Raw genomic sequence first — 14,401 nt, 5'->3', positions numbered from 1 at the left:
GCAGACTGCTGAGCCACGCCAGCTCACATCTTTTCATTGTGATGCTGGATGAAAGCAGTGACTCCAGCAACATGAGCTGCTATTTTGAGTTGGATGCTCAAGTTGCTGAAAAAGATTTTTCTGGCAGATTATCTTTGCAATATTTCCACTACAAAAATCTTTCATCCTCAAATTCTAGTGTCTCTTTTTTGACGACTGAATGTTTTACATGCAGCACACTTGTATGGTCAGGAGAGAATACAGTTGTGAGGGCTGGCAAGAACACTTCTGCTTTAAACAGAGCTGGGAAATTGCTTCCTTTTGTCCATTAACTTCTCCAAGTATCTCCTGTGTCACTTGTTGGCCAACTCTGAGCTCAAACTACTGGAGGATGCCTTAATAGATAACATCCATTTTAACAAAACAACACAAAACTCTCAATGTCTGCAAATATTTATTGCAGATATTTAACTGCTCTTTAAACAACTGTGTTAAAATTTGGTTAACTCCTTAAGTGACCTGAGAGAAATGGGGTCACTAATTGCATTTAATTGCCATCCTGAGAGTAGAAGCAAAGCAGAGTGATATGTAATGAGTGGAGCCTAGGAAATGTTATAGTGAAGCTTATATCTTGTCTTTTTGGAGTACATTGGCAATGGTTTAGTGTTGGCTGCATTTTTTTCTGTGTGGAAGACTGAAGGCTTTCACATGGAGACACTGAACTTCTCAGAATCTTTGGTATAAAGCAGTGACTGCTCCTCCAGAGACAACACCTCTGTACTTTGAAGATCAACAATTTAGAAGAAATATGGGAAGCTTTGATTGCATACAAATCCTAAGATTTTCCCATCGTTAACACTATGTGGCCCCTACTAAACCAAAGTTAGGGCAATCAGAGGGAAATTTCCATGCAGTGGGTGAAGTTTCAAAGGACCCCATCTTACAGGTTGCAGTAAAATCAGTAAAATCAAGCCCCAAGGACAAAAGAGACAGATGTTGAAAAGATACGTTTTTAGCTTTCTGCTTTTTTTTTTTTTTTTTTTCAGTCTCCTAAAAAGACATTGAGTTGGAAATATACTGGAATGCTGTGCAGGTATATTATTGCTTGCCTGACTTTGCATACAGAGAAAACAGTTGCTGGAGTCAAGTGTCTGCTTTGAAAGAGTCAAACAGGTCAAAAGCCTGCTTACAATATCACATGAGCAGACCAGTGCTAACTGAGTGTTTCTGGAGAAGCACAGGAAGGGGGAAGACCGTATCTCATCTGCCAGCTATTCTCAATTCTAGCTGTTGGGATGGGACCATATTGTTTTGAGTTTATGCTGAGTAAAAAGCTTGTATGTACATCAAAGCCAGCTGGAGGAATGGAGGAAGCCTTCTCTTTGAATCAGCTCACAACTAGGTCATAGTGGTAATACCTCCTTCAGTACTTTCTGGAGCACCTTGAGGTGCTGGCTAGAGTCAGTTGGTGTAGTAATATCCCCTCCTGAACAGGACAGATTTTTGAAAGCTACCTCCCAAATCAGTGGGATATATTTTAATTAGTTACATTTTATGTTAAAAATGTGTGTGTTGTTTCTGCAGGGCAAGTGGGAAAAATCCTTATGCACCTTATGCAAAGTGATGCCTGCACATCTGATCTGTGATCTGTGATGGGACAGTCGCAGCAGTGGGGACTGGAGAAGGGTGGCACAGATAGGGCACATGTGGTTTAGCAAAATAACCAGCCCAAAAAGGATTAATGCTGCGTGCTCCTGGGCTCCATGTGGGCTTGAGAGGAGCTGGTGCTGCTGCTTGCACTGAGCTCGGTGTCCATGCAGCAGGAGGAGACAGGAGGCAAGGCAGGACATGCAGTGAATCCACTGTCTTAGAGCTGAGAACAGCAAATCAGATAGCTTTGAAGAGCCAGAAGCAGAGAAACATTGTTTACTCCTTGAAGCCTAACATGTTATACAGTCTGGAAACAGAATGGATGAGACTTCGTAGAATGAGAAATTTTGAGGGTTTTTTTCCTTTTATAAACAGCTTTCCTCCCTGGTGGCTGTTAGGACAGCCAGACTTTAACTCTCTCTAGCCATTTCTTTTGTTTTCTGTAGAGCTGGAACAGATGTTGGTAATAATCTCACGTTAAATTAAACTTAATTTTAATAAACATGTTTATAGGATGCAGAACTCAGCTCCTTTTCTTCAAGGTACCTTGACCACCTGAAATCATGGCTGCTGGATTACCATGTCTCCTCATGTTCTTCCACCTTCACCACACAGTAGATTGCAAGTCACACTAATATTAACAATTTTTTTATGCCTGGAAGCTTTGTTTTGCAGCCCTATAGGCAACTAATAGTGATTGCTGCAGAGCTCTTACAAACAGGTCCATGGTTTCTGGAGTCCAAAGGCATAAATCATAAAGTATTTTATGGTACCGGTGAACTCTCCTAGCCCAAATTTTTGGGAGGTAGTGTTTCTAAGCTAAAAATAGCAGCAAGACGGTTATTCCTTACTGGTCACAAATAAAATTTAAAGTAATTCTGCCCTTCCTCCCGGTTAAAATGTCTGCAGGTATCAATATGTATATAACCCAGACACAGACAGTTCTGGATCACACAGGTGACTGCGATGTTCAGTGAATATAAATAACAAGGAGCTATTACCTCTTGGAGAAGCTGTTTTGGTAAATTCAAGTCTAAGCATGAAGCAAGAGAAACATAAATTTTAGGCCTTTCCTGTCAAACACACTGTCTCATCCCACTGGTTTGAAAAAGAGCAGTTTCCCTTAGAACAGCATGAAAGCCTTGGGGAAAATTAAAATGGTGAGAGATTCGCTATGTAAAATATACAGCGCAGAACACTAGAAAAATCTCAGTCTGGACATGAAGAATCACTCTTGTCACGAGCTGGCAGGAATTTTATCCCTCATTTACACAAAATGGAATTTGGGGGATTGATCAGTGTGCCTGCTAGGTGAGCCATCTACTGGCTGTTCAATGCAGTGCCCAACAGCTGACCACCTCCACCAACTCCAAGTGTTAGTAGGTCGAGGAAATCTAACCCAGGAGGATGTGTGCCTACGTGAAGCAAGATGTTGTCAATTAGTCTCTTCCTGGAAATTATTATTTGAAGAACTTTTGGATGAAGAAATGCCAAGTTTCTAGTTAAACTTGAGTATCTTTGGCAAATTTGAGTAAGAAACCTTCTCTGGAGAAATAAAAATATCTGTTCAAGCCAAGTAAACCATGTATTCAATGTGACAACTTTTGTCATTGTGTCAACTCTTATTTTCACAGATTATGATGAATGCATGAGCGAGAAGCTAAAATAGCACTAAAGCCTTGTAAGCATGGGGGGGATTCTAGGAGAGGACCTGAACTGGTAATATGAACTAAACCCATGAAGTTAAAGCACATTAAACCTCCAAGGCTTCTTTTGAAAGTGGCTGCTAGAGCATTTTCAATCTGCTTACTTAATTAATTTAACATCCAGTATGAAGAAATCTGGAACAGCGCAAGACTCACATCACTGTGAAGCTACGAAAGCACTGAAGGCCAGATGTGTAATTGTTCTCCCATGCTTCACATAGTTGCTGCTGACATCCTGTGCTTAAGTCCTGCATGTTGGCAGCCCTTCTAGCTGCAATTTTATCTGAGATGTATCTGTATGAAACTCCCTGACCATGCTGCAGCTGGAAAAGGGGAGTCTTGTCTCACAAGGAAAGATAAGCTCTTCCTGTATGTATAAACACACACACACACACACACACACACACACACACATATATAATATGTATATCTATATATATGAGAAACTGCTTTACAATGTGCAAAAGGACTAATGCTGCCTTTCCAACCCACAGGAGATCCAGGCAGACCCCGATGAATATTCTTTAGGCGGCTCAGACACAGCATGCCATTGGCCATTGTGTAGTGCTGCTCTTGTTCTTGGCCTCGCATTACTGAAGGTTATCCTGCAGGGAAGGGAAGCCATCCTGGAAGTGAACTGCAGTCATGGTGGCTGGAGCATGACCTGTACAGGTAAGTTGACTAGCAGAATTTGTTTGTTGTGTTGCATAGCAGGATCTTGCTTTAAAGGGAGGGGCTGAAGCACAGAAGGAAAATTCCCATGATTGACCACTGTAGATAGGTCTGGAAGCAGAAAATATGGGAAACATTTTCTCTCTTATATAAACATGCTTTTTCTTCTCTAAAGCCTTGGACCTGTCTTAAGAGGGTGAGCTCATGTGCAGCTGAGTAGACTTCAGTTATCTTCCTATGGATCAGTCTGACAAGTTGCCATAGATGATTCAGATAACTTAGAAAACCTGTAACCATTACTACACCCTGCCTTGTGTGCCTCCATGGTCCACTGGAGCCCTTAGAGCTGGATACAAATCAAAGCAGCTTCCAGGCTACTTTAATATATTTTGGGACTAAGCCAAGAGAGGCAAAACCCAAGGCATACCTCAGTGCTGAGGCCCTTGTTGCCACATGGGTATTTCTTCTGCTATGCAAACCCTGGTGTGCAGGCACCTGGTCACACTTTGCATGGTACTTTTCTGCCCTAAGTAAAGCAGACAATAGTCAGCCCAGCCTTATTTTCTAGGTAGGCTTTTTCCCCTGTCCTTTAGAGATTTTTCTCTTGTATTAGGGATTTAAAACCTGTTGTCTCCAGCATTGTTTACTGGAAGGCACAGAGGGACACAGCTGTGTCTCTGTGAACAGTCCCATGATCCCTGTGTGATGGCACTCACTTCCATCTGGTGAGGTAGGGTGTATACTGAGGTGCCTGACTTCAGACCTGTGAGGGATGGACACCACTGTCCCTAGACTAAAGAGGGGCTGAGACACTTGAGGGGATGTGGGTTGTCTGAACAACCCCATTTCAAAAGTACAGCCTGGCAGTTCAGGATGAACAAGATTGCTTCCTCCCTGAGGTGAAGCATCAGGCACAGCTGTGCAGGTGAAACCCCCCTGCAGTTTGCAGTGAAGTTCTCAGTGATGCTGGCGGCATCTGGATTTGAGCCATGAGACACAAAGAGCGCATTCTGTACAGCAGTTGACAGAGTTAATAAAAGAGAATCACAGATAAGATTGGTGGGTGTTCAATGCACTCAAAGGAAGCAGTATAATTTCCTTATCAAAACAATACCACTGTAAGCACCAAAGACCTACACTAACATAAACCCGTACTTAGCAGTTTGATCAGAAACCTGAAAAGTATTTTGAAAATAGCTAAATCTGAGCTCAGAGACTGAAATACAACACTCTATATCCCTAGTAATGTAATAATCACTAGTACATTAACAATTAAGTAACTGTTCAGTTACAGAACATATGAGAAGTGCTGTAGCCTTTGCTGTACCAAAGGGTTTATTTGCAGTCTGTTGCTTGCATTGAAATGACATGATACAGAAAGATGAAGGGAGCCTGTCAAAGCCCATTTGAAAAGTCACTTCTCCTAAACAAGGCCGTCTGCTTTCATCCCTCTTTGCATTATCAGCTGAACTGCTGGCACCAGGTATTCAAGGAATTTCAGAGGGAAGGAGGAAAGCACAGTCTTTCCTTGTCACTGTGATAGATTTGACTGAGCATTTGGACAATACAGCTAGCATCCTGTCATGCAAATTGACATCTTGGGAAAGCAACAGGCTCTAAAAACAGTACTCAGCTTACTCTAGGACTGGGATATTCAGTGATGACTAGTGCCTCTTTTACACATGAATCACTCACTTTCATCCTTTAAATGTGTTCAGAGAACTGGAGGTTGGGATACTTCTGCTACAGACAACCTGGGCTTGTAATTAAAGCGCCCACCTCCACTCTTGCTTGCTCCCATAGACCTGCATCTCAGGGAACAGGTTTTCTCTGCTAGAGCTTGAGCTACTCCCCAGGCTGCTGTACATCTCAGAGACAATTAATGGTGTTTGCAAAGGCTACTGTATATGTGGCCTGTGGTTAGTAGGCACGGCCTTAGATGAGATCCTGGCCTTTACCAAAGGGGCAGGTTTGGCACAGGTGACTGGAGACAAGACAAACACCAGCTGCTGTGCCAAGTGGTGTGGGCACCCTTCCTTCAGAGAACTGGCACCCAGCCAGCAGCCTAGCATGGTCTTTGAAGTATTGAGCTGCTGACAGTGCTGTTTAAGATCAGAAAACAGACATCCTATTTAAACCACGTTTGGTGCTTGGGAAAGGGAATGTTATCAAGCTCAAGTCCTGGGAATGCAGGCCCACAAAGGACCACCCCGGTCCCTGCAGAGTGGCCAAGCAACCAAAGCCTTGCTGCTCTTTCTAGATAAAATCTCAGAGCTTCCTCCACGAGGCACTGTCCAGAGCCCACTTTTGTTAAACCTAAAGCATTACCCCTCCAGCCACATGCTCCAAACCCACACACTCTAAATGGAAACAGAAAGTACTTCTGAGCACAACACAGTGCTGTGTTTTCTACTCTGTGTTTAAAAGGCAGTGGCATGCTGCTGTGAAAAGCCATTACATACAATTTGTATATCCTTTCATAAAATCCTCCCACGTATTTTGGGATTGAAGTTATATGAATAAGACTGAAAAATATGGTCCTATCTAGTATATTCCTTATTTTAAATTACTTCTCACCATCCTGCTGCATGCTGTTTCTCAGTAGTACAGCACAAAGTGTTGGACACATACAAACTTTGGGCTTTTGCACTTCAATGACATCCTGAATGAACTCAAAGGACCCTTGAAACAGCGCCCTGATTTTGAATTTATCCCAGGCAGACATGCACAGTCCTCAGTTCTGATAGTTTTTTCAGTTTTTTCTCTCTTCCACTGCCTCTTCCCAAGACACAGCTTGCAAACTGCTCCCAACTCCATCAAACTCTGCCCATTTTTATTTTCAAGTAGGAAATGTGTGCCCTAGAAAAGACCACCTCCATGACAGCTCAAAGCTTTTAAGCTGCATCTGTCTTTCTGTCACTTTGCCCAAGGAAGTGACACTTTAGAGAGGGCAAACTGGTTTCTCAGTACTTGGAAATCAGAGCTATTTTTTTCCAATCTTTTCCTTAGATGTTTACCTTTTGGGGAAAGTTTAATTATGGACAACTTGTGGGAATATTTTTCTAGGAAATTATTATGCATGCAAAGAGTCATACTGCAATAACTCCCCTTAGAGTGGTCAGGTGCAAATAACAATATTTCAAGGCTCCCAGTATGAATGAAGTAGACCCCTGACTTGCTTCAAGAACTTGTTCTTCTGTGTGTAGAGGGAAAAACATTAATTTCTGTTTGCTGTTTTGGAGGAGTACTGCATAGCAAAGGGCTGCTTTCTTTGTTCATTTATTATACAGGATCAGGTTTCCTGATGATTTCAAAGTATCCAACCTTGCAGGACCAAAACTGCCACCCTGTAGCTGCCCAGGCCCTTTACCCTGTGCCATGCAAAGATTCAAACCAGAGACTTTCCCAGATATCACTGACATTACAAAGAGGAAGCAAAAGGTGAAACTGTCTGAGTGAGTCTTTGATAAGAGGATTAATTTAAAACTACACTTTACTCATTTAACTTTTTTTTTTTTTTAAGGAAACATAAACCAACACTGTAATTGTACTTTGGCCTGTGGGAATAATATCCCAGAAATAACGTCTCTACGGAAAGTCTAGTAGCTTAAGATCTCTGTGGAGCTGCTTCTTTCACTGTAAGACCTATAATTAGCCATCCATTATGGCATTGAGCAGTGATCCTGAGGAAGCCCGTATTTTTCCCCCAAGCACCCTATACAGACATGCCAGAGAGTGGGTTGGGAATACTCTGGGGTTCACACTCCTTCTCAATGCAGGCAGCTCAGGGAGACCCTCCCAAGTGCCCCTTTGTCAGGTTCTTCAGCAGAGACAACCTGTGGGCACCTCAGCGCTCTCAGGTACTGGGTCTCACACTGTGAACACTAGGATTGCTGCAGTCTAGCTCCTAATGCCATGGTGGAGGGATTTGAACTGCTCTCCCACCTCCTTTCTGCTTTGGGGTGAGCAAAGATAGCAGCTTTCTGGTTAGAAAGGATGGGAAACCACTAAGGCAAACACTTTCCTTTCCTTTCCTCAGCCTTTGGACCAAAAATGGATGCTTTGGAGATGGAGATGGCTTTGGTGGTGCTGCTACAAGTCTAGCAGTCTGTGCTTCCAGGCAGCAAATGCTTTCTTGGCATGACTGGAGGGCATAAGGGCATACATTCTTCCAGGATATTTTACTGGCCAAATTGAGGACTGAGTTCAGACTGGATGAAATGGTGCATACAAAGAAGACCTGGCCAATGGTGTTTCCCTGTGGTTTTGGGAAAGATTTTTGCTCCCCTTAAAATAAATAAGCAATTTTATCAAGTAAAGTACTTTAAACAAGTAAACTGCGCTTAGCAAATCCTACATTTGAATTGCTTTGTATTTTCCAAAGCCGTTTCCCAGTATTACTGTCTAAAACTCTTTCTGAATTAGAACTTAGAATTAGAATTTATAAATTGTTTAAGTTACTTAGAAACACACTAGCAGGGTCTGAGTGTGTGTATGTGAAGAAGTGACTGGCTGAAAAACTCTTTTCTACATGTAATCTTTATTAACATTAATGCAAACCCCTCTGCAAAAGTGGCCTGGAGAACTCTGGTGGTGGACACAGGGCTGAGGAAACAAGTCCCCATCTTTGCATATTTAATGTACTGAGACCAATGTACTGACAGTCCTCAGATGTGACAGACTTCACCCCTCATAGAGCTTCCTCTGAACTACCAGCCATCCTAAGCTTATATTTAGAAAACACATTGAATTCCTAGCGTGAAAGCTCCACTCTGACTTCTGATGGTGATTGCCAAGAAGATGGGCTCTCCAAGGCTCAGCAGCACTGGGAACACAGTTTCATGGCAGCTCTTGTGTTATGCTTTCTAGCACTGTGCGGAAGGTAAAGCAAACAATGTTTTTCACAAGTATGTCATCACTACAGATCAATGCCATCACACACTCAAATTTCCTTTTCATGGATTCAGTATAATGGGCACAAAGATGGTTTCCCTGAAGTACCAAAAATCTGGACTCAAGATCATGAAGGGCTAGGTCTCTGCTAGATTTTGAAATGTGATTACTCTTCACAAGCAATATTGTACAGTAATCTTCAGCAGCCTACTACCACTGTGAGAAACAAATCCATGACCTGCCTTTGGCGTAGATAGACTTTAACTTCATTTTGTCATGTTTCTTTAATAAAGAAATGGATCCAGAGAGAAGTGAGGTTTGACTTAAAGAAGAGGTCCAGCTTTTCTGAATATCCAGATGATCTTCTTTTTCATGATAACACTAAGTTGAAGGTTTGAACAAAATGTTAGTGGAAATCTGTAGACACTGCAATAGATCAGACTTGAAAAATGGCACCTATCTGGTAACATAAACCAGTTAGGTGCCATTTCTTTATCTAGCAATGTTGAAGTATATCTCATATTACTCATTCAGTAATGTCAAGGCCTGATCTTCTTCCAGACATCTTTAGAAACATAAGGGTAATTTTCATAGGAAATTTATATGCATAGGAAATTTATAAGTTTTTAAAAATAGAGTGATCTTACTTTTTGGACATACAATGTTATTGGATCTCACACTCAAGAAACTCCTACTTTGATCTTATATTGTAGCCAATTTTTTATGTTCTGTTTTGTGATTTTCATAGTCTGTTAGGCATTAACAATCAGTCCATATTTGTGATAATAAATTACCTACACAATTTTGAAACCCTACTAGGGTGTTGCAAAGTGATCATATTGACATTCAAGGTAGGAATCCCCTATATGCAGCAGCCAATGTAAAAGTTGTATTCACTTGGATAGCTGAGAACACCCATGAGAGCAAGGAAGAAGAAACATATGATATTCTTGGGGAAAAGGAAGCTGTCTAATGACCAGGAAGTGGATCAGGAGCTTTCTGGGTCTGTTAACTAAGCAATTCTTCTCGTTGCTGGCCTCAACTAAGGCTCAACACAGCTACCTGTGTACAGGGGGATGCTGGCACCTGTCATGTCCTGTGGACTCTGCCTGACCCCAGTGTGCTGCTTCAAAAGGCAGTGAATCCCCTCAAGGTCCTGTATCAGACCTGCCAAACTCACATGGACATCTTACATAGCACAGCATAAATGGCAGTAGCCACACATAGGCAGGCAAATGGGTACAGCTCTTCAGGGGATCTATTACTCATTTAAAATCACAGGCAGAAAAAAAAACCAACACTAAAAGATCAACAACACTAAGAGATCTCATCTTTAAGACCACATAAAAGAAAGATGCAGAGTGATTTTCTGATTTCAGGTTATTACAGTAGTCAGGGAAAGAAAACAGGTACAAACTTCCAGTGGCTGGTACCCATGCAATTATTTATTTCTACATGAACTGAGGGTGAAAATACTATTTTTCTGATTTACTTCATACTCTTGCAGGTCACCAGAAAAAAGAATCATGTAATGTGAAAATTGCCATACAGAGTCAAACCAGCTGTGTTTTTACCTATAAACTGAACATATATGTGTAGGGGCTATATAGTATCATAAGTAAAAGCCATCAAAGGCACTGTTCCTCTGATTTTAAAGGACGCCTGCATTTTGAGGACAGGGTCAAAAATCTGGGGCCTCACACAGTAGATCTGTTGGATAAAAAGGGACAGGCTGAAAAGGTAGAGAAAAATCCCCAAACACCTCATTTTCCTGAACAAACAGAGCCTGTTAAGTGTGAGTACAGTGACTGTAGCTTCCCAGAGCTCTCCAGCTCCTCCTGAGAACATCCTTATCAAAACTTTTTCATGATGGTGGCTGTGATTAGCATACAAGTAGCATGAGGCAGAAAGAAGCTAAGGTGCAGAAATGTCGCTGCACAGACAACCTCAGCTGTGTACTGACCAATGCTGCATTTGGGATTCTCTGATTGAAATCTTCAGGGAGTTCTATGCTCAATCACTTTGTTTTGAACAAAAACTACAGCTTATTCACACTGTTTCTCACTCCCTTCTTAATTGTTAGAAATTAATACCCTTGACACAGTCTTAAACCACACTGTTTGGCAATTATTTTACAGTGTAGGCAAACATTTGAGCTTAGTGCTAAATATGCGGGTGCTGTACATACACAAATAAAGACTGTCTCTTTCTCAGAGATCTTACAGTCTGAAAGATAAGAGATGAAAGAGTGCATGGAAAGATGAGTAACCAGGGGGACTGTGGGAGGGGTTCACCTCAGTTAAAATGTAAAAACCTGGATATCATTCAAAGAACGTACAGATTTTAGTCCTGGAAGAGTGCATTTTTTTTATGTATAACAGTTTTGTAATTAAGAAAAAAGCTGAAACTGTTGACATTTTCTTGTGCCTGCTTCTGCTAGGACTGGTGTAGCATGTTGCTGCTAATTCTGACACCCCCAAGCCATTCTGCTACAGTTGTCCTCTGCGGGAAGCCCAATGCTCTCGTTCAAACCACTGGCCCTGCTTGGGCTTTGACCTTGAGAGGGGTTAGATTCGGAGACCAGATGTCTCTTGTATATGATGGATAACTTTACATTTAAATACAAGAAATTTTTAGACTTTTTTCTTGCATATACTTAGGAAAGTTATGAGTCACAAAGTAAACAGAAATAGATGTGATGCAATCAGCGTGTACAATTCCATGATTCAATTTTGCAAACATTTCTTCAAACTAAACCTATCTATCTTCAGGCATCAAGCATGGGTTAAACACAAGGACCCCCAGACACAAGGGTACTGAGCTGCTCTCTCCTTGGGAAGGAGTAGCTGGGGTGTAGGCTGCTGGGGCACAGCAGCAGGGTGCTCAGTACTGCCCAGAACTCTTGCTCATAGCTACCTCCAGGTTTCTAGACATCCAGTTTTTTGTTACTGGAGATGGAGGGACTTGTCATCAGGTAGCACTTTTCATGGTACAGCTATGGTGTGGTAGATATCCATGGGTTCTAACTTCATCATATGTCACTTTTCATGTGAAAAATTTTCATTAATTCTTCTTTCATTCTTAATGTGGTTTAGTACATATCAGATGGTGCCTCTCTTGCTTTTTGGGATCACACCAGGATAGCTTGCTCCTCAAACAATTTTTGAGATCAAACTGCAGATAACAGAGATGACAGAGATGATTTTGCTTTAGCAGTGTCAGAAGACTTCAGAGCGTAAAAGGAATGATGAAGCTGCAGCTTTTTCTTTTCTAAAATCTAACAAAGTGCTAGCAAGATGCCACATGCATATGAAACAGGCAATCCCTGGCATAAGGATGTTGTGTGTCTGTTGTAAAGGCAAAGGTTGACGTTGCCTTGCAAATCCAAGTGACACACTTGGAGCCATCCACATTTTGATTTCAAGCCAGTGAAAACCAGATTTTCTTTTTGCTAGAAAAGCAAACTCAGCTAGAGTTGCTGAAAGGTTGGTGGAGTAGGAGGCAGCTAGTGCCAAGGTAGAACTATGCATGTTTCTTGTCAGATGTCTTCAAGTGATGCATTCCAGAGTTCTTCATTTAATCATCAAGAGATAAATAAGCTACTACTTATTAAAAACTAATTATGTTTTAAGCAGCACAGTTAAAAGATAATCTGTGTTACAGAATTCCTAGTGGCAAAACATCCAGGATTTTTACATGTAAAATCATGAAACTGCTATGATGCTTTTGAAGTTTTAACACACTCATGCATTTGCTTGAAAACTACTATGCAAGCAGTAAACACTCTTGTTTGGGTCTGATTCTTCAAGGTGCAATACAGGTAGCTCTTCACTTAACTTTATGGGCTTGGTTCTCACAAGTCTGACATGGCTGATAATATTTTGAACTATGTGATTGACATTGAATGCAATTAAAAAAAGAGATCTGTGGCTTTAGTATCGATTAGTCTCCTCACCAAAAATTGCATTCCCAGCTAGAATAATGAAGAGGCTTAACAAAGACACTTTGAAGGGAAAAACCCCAACACAATGCCTTTTACTTTTGCTTCTCTAATTGCTGCAGATGTTGTGCAGTTGCACCTATGAAAAGCTAAATATTACGTCTCTGTAACATTTTTGATCTTCATTAATTATAGCTCAGAAAACCTTACAAAAAGCAGCCTGCCTCTTTAATACAAATAAGATTAATTGCATGGGTGTTCAGAAAATGAGCCACCAGTAGTTAAACAAAAAATGTTTGTCTTTAAGCAGCCCTTGAATGATTTTTTTTTTTTAACTGTTACAGGAAGTGAAGAGGCTGCCAAATTACCATGCCCGTGAGCCCCACTCTCATTATCAGCCTAAATGAACGCACACACCCCACCACTTTCATCCTCTTCCAGGTCCAAGAAAAAGAAAAAGGAGGCAAAAAAAACCCAACCAACCTTCCACACAAAGAGGTGTCTCTGAAGTCTGGAATGCACCCTGGCTGTTTGAAGACAAGATTTATACCTGACACCCTCCTTTAAGCTCATTGTTGAGACTCGCCTGCGTTCAAATAAACCGCAGACTGGCTGCTGCAGGTACTTCATCTTACAACAACCACATCATCTAAGATAAATGCACCAGGAATTGCTATCACTTTGAGGTGAAAAAAAAAATTGGGGGGGAGGGGGGGAGAAATCAAGCCTCTGATGCAGGTAGTGGGTGGAGGAAAAGACAGACGGGCATGAAGGCGTGCGTAAGGGTGTGACCAGGGACAGCCGCCAGCCTGCGGCATGGGGCGCAAGGATGAAATGGGTCTGGCTGCCTGTGTGGGCACCTGTGTTTTGGCCCAGCCTCTCCTTTCCTTTGGCAGCCAGGCTGTGGGACTGGGCATTGGGCAGGATCCTTAAGCCACCCCAGTGCCAGGGAAGCGGTAACCACTCAGGTGCTTGTGAAATACTGAAAGGTGGGAGACAATGAGAAGGACAGTGCCATCAATTCATGTCATTCCCAAGTTTTCTGAGGCAAGCCTGATTGATTCATTTTAGGATCCTGTCCCTAAGTAAGCTGTGGTTAGTTACTTTCATTCAGCTTCTTCAATTTCTCTGGAGGAAAACCCTTGGCAGTAAGGACTTAATTTTACACTGAATCCATCTGATGGGAGGCAAAGCCATAGGGCACTGAGATAGGTGAAGCAAACAATAGGAGAGACAGAAGAGTGTGCTCAGGATAGTGTCAGGATGTAGAGAAACACACCTGAACATCCTAGAGCTCAGGCTGCTGAAACTCTAGCATTAGCAGGAGTTGGGTTAATTATTGAAGGCTTTGAAGTGATGCAGGCAGAAAACGTCTGTCATAATGAGAGAATAACACCTGGCAATTGGCAGAGATACTTATTGCCTATATCATACTATTGCTCAAAGGCCCAATGAAAGTTGGGGTGTAAGGATGCAATTTGTGGTGTAGAACCAGCTAAGGAGCATTTTCCAGGGTGAAGAATTACCGTGGCATTTGGAATAGTGCCCCGTTAATCCAGGG

The 14,401-nt window shown here is 41.9% G+C and overlaps 1 protein-coding gene across 2 annotated transcripts in view; it reads right to left on the bottom strand.

Annotated features, from left to right (window-relative positions):
- Positions 1–14,401, bottom strand: part of EDAR (ectodysplasin A receptor) — a 72,665-nt gene that overhangs the window by 41,992 nt on the left and 16,272 nt on the right. The gene's annotated exons all lie outside the window — the stretch shown is intronic.

This window comes from Pseudopodoces humilis, chromosome 2 (assembly GCF_049639895.1).
Source record: "Pseudopodoces humilis isolate 2021_Gansu_Grassland_sample_001 chromosome 2, ASM4963989v1, whole genome shotgun sequence".
Lineage (NCBI taxonomy): Eukaryota > Metazoa > Chordata > Aves > Passeriformes > Paridae > Pseudopodoces > Pseudopodoces humilis.
This window is presented reverse-complemented; position numbering and strand designations above follow the sequence as displayed.